Consider the following 6,260-nt stretch of genomic DNA (forward strand, 5'->3'; position numbering starts at 1 on the left):
CTGGGGGCAGGCGTGCGGGAGTGCGGTGCGCGGTGAGCGCAGCCCTGGTCCGGAGCCTGGCCGCGCCGCGGGCCCAGGCGGCTTGGCGGTGGCGGCGGAGGCCCCCGGGCTTGTGGCGAGCGAGCGGAGCCAGGCGGAACGCGGGAGCGGCAAGGCCCCCGCCTGGCGTCGGATATGGGGGGAGGTCCCCCGAGGAGCCCGCGGGCCAGACACCCGGAGGGCCGGCGGTGGCGGCGGCGGTGACTCTGGACGGGAGCTGGGCCCTTCCCGTGGAGACCGCCCCAGCTAGATCATAGAAGTTAAATGTAAAAGTTTTAAAATGTATCCGGGATTTCTGTGCACATGTAAAGGGAAAGGACCAGTTTAAAAACGAGTGCACATAGTTTTGGACTGAACTTGACCTTTTGCTGTGTACAGAATAAAAACCCAAGACTGTTTTGGCCTTAAAAAGTGGTGGAGAAGAACCTGACAAAGAAATGCAAGCTGGTTTCCCAAGGCGATTTAAAATAGCTCTTTTCAAATTTCCTGCCCTGAGGCAAGTACCACCAGGAAGTTGATAGTCAAATTTACATATGAATAGCTATGGGGTTTGCTTCTTGATTTCCCCAGCAGAAAAATTGTGACCATTTTGAAATTTAGCAGCTATGCCAGGCTTATTGGCTGGAAACTTAAAACTTTTAAGTTCAAATCATCTATGAAGCAGGAAGGGTGCTTGCCTCTCGGATTTATTTTTAAGCTAATCTCTTTAAAAGGGACTGGTACAATTATTTCAGGTAGAAACTGGTTTCATACTGATCTTAGAGGGCTCCAGTTCAGTGTTCTGGAGACCCAGGACATGCCTAAGTTTAACCCATGTTACCCAAGGTTGTTTAAAATGGTTTAACTAGTGAAATTTCTGTATCTCTTAAAAAATTGAACGTATAATATTAATTATTAACATGTCACCTAAAAATTAAGGCTAAAAGTTCTAACTAACTGGAAAGCATGGCTTTGGTGTGATGAAAAGAAAAAGAAATGTTAAGCCAGTAAGCTGGAACTGGTCACTGGTGGTGGATTGTGAGAAGGGCTGGACATTGCCTAACTTCTCCTTCCTTGGTACCCCTAAAACATCAGAGGGTACTTCTGGCCTTGATTTTCTTGATTTTGGATGTGTTTGTTTGTAATAAAAACTGTTTCTATCTGAATGAGACATAGATCAAAAATCCTAGATCCCAAGACTGTAAAAATACTTGTTCACTGAAAAGGTGTAAATGTAAATGTTTATTTGATGTTTGTAAGCATCTCTGTTTGTTTGCTGGGAACTTTGATTTGCTATGTGATATTCTGTGCTGGGTTGGGATTTTGGAATTCTGGGGTAAACTTAAAAGGTATTTGTGGCTTTTCTAGTCTGATTGGGACATTTAAGGATGGAGCTCACAGTTCCTCAAGGCAAAGATTTAATGGGCCCTTCCCCCTGCCTGTGCTGAATTAGATAATACAGGCCAGTACTGATTAAGGAAGACAATGGACCTTGGAATCTATAAAGATAGGCAGGAATGAAGCTGGTCTAATGTACTGAAAGGGTTTGATACCTGTTGCAGCTAGCAAAGGAGGGGCTGATACCCCCTCCTAGCGCACTCCCTTGAAAGAGGCCTGGTTGCTGCTCTGCCACAAAGGGAACTGGTAGAAACAAACCATGGAACCTAGTGGGGGCCATGGAGTGAGACCCTCGCGAGGTCTGAGAGTCACTGGAGCAGCCGGCCACCATGGGGCCCTGGGGAGAACCAGAGCTCCTGGTGTGGCGCCCAGAGGCAGTAGCCTCGGCTCCCCCACTGCCTGTGGGCCTGGAGGTAAAGTTGAGAACCCTGGTGCTCCTGCTGGTGCTCACGCTCATCTGAAGTCTGGTGCCCATCTGTGTGCTACACTGGGAGCCGGCCCCAAAGCCTCAGCATTCCGCCAGAAAGTCCTGAGCCTGGTAAGCTGCTTTGCCGGGGGTGTGTTTCTGGCCACCTGTCTCCTGGACCTGCTGCCTGACTACCTGTCTGCCATAGACGAGGCCCTGGCAGCCCTACACGTGTGACCTAGGTCCGTCACACCCACGTCCAGTCAGCGGACCCATCCATAATCCGGAAAGACTTCGTCACCAAATGGAGTGTCAATCGAGATCAACGCAACCTGCTACCTGCCTGATGCTGGTAACATTGCTCATGACTTAGATGATGCCTGCATCTTCATGAACATGGCTCCAAAGAGACAAGGACAATTCATAGGAAGGCCAAAAATAGACTTTAGTAGGATGTGGCTGCCTGAAGCAGCCATGATGCCAATATTATGTTTCATTGTATTGATATGTCATATTAACCTTTAATTCTCTTGCAGGTTTGAATGTGTGCTGGCTGTCCTGGAAGGAAACTATGTGGGGTGACCCCCAAAAGTAAAGAATGGCTAGCTGCCAAGAGGACAGGTGCCCAAATGGGCAGGAACAGTGCCCATCAGGTTTTGGTCTCTGTTGAGAGACAGCTAACAGTTGGCAGCCTGTAATACTGTCTTGCAGGCCTTTGTGACCATGCCCACATCAGGGGTAGTAAGCTGGAAAAGGCCTGTTTAAAATAGAAGGTCTGAGGCATGGTTATGCATAGAAAATTTAATGCCAACAATTACTGTTTTATCAAAAGGAATTGGCAAGAAAAGTCAGAAAATCTTAGAGTAGATCAGTATATTTTTCTTCTTGTGTAATTCCTCCGAAATTTGGCAATGCTAAATAAGTCATGGCAATACATTTCTTTGCATAGATTCAATAAGACCGGTTCCTAATAGTGGTTTTACTAACAGAAAACTTTGACTGGAGTATCATGTTTTAAAGAGCCCTGTCTGAGCTCTAAAGACTTGAAGCCAGTAAAAATGCCACGAAGAAAGCCTGGTATCCTGCTTGGAAGCCCTGAAGATGGCTGGCGCTGGAGCGTCAGGCCCATGCCCTACCATCACTGGCGGTTGGTAAGAGTAGAAGGCGAGCAGTAGGGATGCCTCTGCGTTCCTGCAGAACCCCCACACACTCTGGGCCGCAACAAGTAGGAGGGCTACTCAGATGGGCTTAAAGCCTAGAGCGTGGGCTCAGGTGGAGTTGCTACAGGTGAGGGATTCACCTAACTCAGCAGATACTGCAGGCGGACCTGATGGCAGCTGGGTGGCGTGGCTTCCTGGCCCTACGGGGCACATTAAGATTCAACCATGAAATTCCAGCAAAAATAGTCAGTTACCGTTCTTGTTGTGTTTATACAAACATCAGGCCACATTGAGTAATCTTGATTTGGCTTTTTAATAGACATGGAGGAATTTTAAGAAGAAAAATCCTATTTCAATAGAAGTTATTAAAGCTAAAATGATTTCTTCCCCTTCCACCGGACCATTTGTTAAACATATAGAAACAGTTCAGTTGATAGTTCTGTGTGCCCAGTTCGGGCCTCTAGCAACGGTGGAATAGAAATGCAGTCCGTCTCATGATTGAGCCGGAAGTTCCAAGACAAAGGGGGGAATGAAAGGTCGAGGGCTACGCCCTCCATCTTGCCTCAGGGTAAGGGCTATGTCCTTTCTCCTCCCCTTACTCCAACCCCCCCCCCATAAAGCCCGTCTCTACGCGGGGGTTCCCTCTCTCAGCCACTTGGCTTGCCATTGTGTCGGCGGGTCTGGTGGATGGGGAGCTCAAGCTAGCTTGAAATACAGATTCTTATGCTTTTGCATCGGACTGGCTGGCTCCCTGGTGTTGGTTTCTTGGGGATCTTGAGATCTGGGCATAACAATTTCAAGTATATTAGATCAGCCTAATTTAGTTCAAAAATATTTAAGAAGAGAGAATAAATCCTTGAATAATTCCAGGGCCCTTGAAATGTCCCAAGGCTATATCTCAGTTAAAGTCTTGAAATTTAACTTGGAAAGACTATCAAATATACATAACGTAAAGATTATATTATATACTTTGTGTAATTATTCTAAAATATATTAATTAAATTTTAACTGGTTTTTATATTAAACAACACATAGTACACATAAAGACTATAATATTTTAAATTACTAATTTCTCTAGAGAAAATACAAGAATTATTTTTTCAAAAATAAATTTCTATACTTTATGCATTTTGTTATCACAACCATCTGATTCCTCCCAATTTAATTTGAACTTTAAACTCTTAGAAGCCTTAAATTTTAGGTGGCAAATTAAATAGCATTTTTTAGATTAGTAATACCTTCACATTTTTAAGGATATATTTCAAAAATACAAGACATATTTAATTAATAGATTCAATTCTGTCCTCTAGATTTTTCATACAAGGCAAACTCAGATTAACATTTCAGTATTTTGTTATTTTAAAATACCTAGATATTTAATAATTTTTATTATTTAATTCAGTAAACTCCAAAGTTTTAAGTTACCAAAGACTTTGCAAGTTGGCCTGTAGCCATTTGAATTTTAAAACCTCCACATTATTCCTTAGATATAATATCTAAGGTTACTGCTGTGGGAAACACGGCCGACCCCCTCCTTCAACAGAGAGCAAAGTCAGTCTTCCCCTGGGCGACTGGACCCCCACTATCAATATACCTATAATTCTCACTGAAAAGCTCCACTACAAATCCTTTATGTTACTTACATCTATTTATCCATGTTTCAACAATTTTGAGATTTTAAAGCCAATTATTATTATCTAAGGCATTTTCTTTTGCAAATTCTGTAACAGATATAACTTACTGACTATTGGTAGCTTTAATGTTAATCTTGGAATGCGGTCCATTATTATTAAAGAACTACCCATTATTATGGAAATACTAATCTTGTTGCCTAAATACAGCCTCTATATTTTCCTTGTGTCATTTTCGCCATCTTTTAAAGAAAAACAGTCTTGGGTTTGTTCTATAGTATCCGTAAAGAGATGGAGCTCAGTTTTAAAAGGCCACCCAAAATTGGGCAGGGCACGCCTTCTCTTAATCTAGTCTTTTTCTCTTCACGAGTACAGAAATCCCAGACGTATACCTAAATTCTGCCAAATTTCAAATGACGGACTGGGAAATGAAAACATGGTGAAAATGAGACTTTTAATAGCACTCTCGGGAGTAGGCATCCATTTTACAGGATCACCAAAAGACTTAGTAATTAATGGGCTGGAGCCTTTTTCAGTTACTTCCTTTTGTCTCCTAGGACATGTACCATCCGCCACGTGTCTCCCCACCCCCACATTCTGTTTGTTCTGGGGAAATTCAGTAAATGGTCTGGCCACCTAGGTTTCTTTTCTTATTAAATTAAATCAAAGGCATACTTAATAGACTAACAATAAACAAAAAAGACAGATAAAACAACAATGAACAGACAAGCACCCATAACATTAGACAAGACTTAATAAATCAGAGTTCTTTTCATGAATCTTTTCAGATGTTTTATATTTGCCTGGGACTTACAGCCAGAATGCAGCCTAGATCTCAGCTTATTGTTTACAGATCTTATCTTTTCCTGCTCTTCATAGCATTGACTGGTGTCTAAAGTTGTTTTAGCTAAAATCTGCGTGTCCCAAAGCATCATATGTAATTTTCAGACAAAGCATTAAAGAATTGTTTTGTAAAATGATGGATAGCTCCATTTTCTTTAGTTGTTGAGTCTTTCCACACTAGAGGCAAAGGATCTGGGGCCTTAAGTATTACATACTTTTGATCCCCAATATGAATTAGGCATAATGCAATTTGAACAAGAACCCACATAGTCAAAGATGACAAGGGCGCTCGTTTTCCTTGAGCCTGATTTAAGAGAGTACCTTTTGACATTTTAATTTCTTTATCCTTGAGCAAAGAAGTTAAAAATTTACAATGATATTTTTGCCTTTTGGTCGAATTCTTCCCCATTATAGCCTGGCTTGAAAAGACATTCCGCCAAAACCGGTTTGGCTCAGTGGATAGAGCGTCGGCCTGCAGACTGAAAGGTCCCAGGTTCGATTCCGGTCAAGGGCATGTACCTGGGTTGCGGGCACATCCCCAGTAGGAGATGTGCAGGAGGCAGCTGGTCGATGTTCCTCTCTCATCGATGTTTCTAACTCTCTATCTCTCTCTCCCTTCCTCTCTGTAAAAAATCAATAAAATATATTTAAAAAAAAAAAAAAGACATTCCCACCCACTTCGGATTGTGAATTCCGAAGCTTGGCATGGGCTTTATGTGCAGTGAGTCTCCCCACCATTTTCGGAGAATCCCACCTTTCCGGCGAACTATCTTCGTTTTTCGCTCCAGATGTCCCTTTTGAGGT

The sequence above is a fragment of the Myotis yumanensis genome, unplaced genomic scaffold (genome assembly GCF_028538775.1).
Source record: "Myotis yumanensis isolate MYYU_CA2020_CCGP unplaced genomic scaffold, mMyoYum1.0.hap1 SCAF_3, whole genome shotgun sequence".
In the NCBI taxonomy this organism is placed as follows: domain Eukaryota; kingdom Metazoa; phylum Chordata; class Mammalia; order Chiroptera; family Vespertilionidae; genus Myotis; species Myotis yumanensis.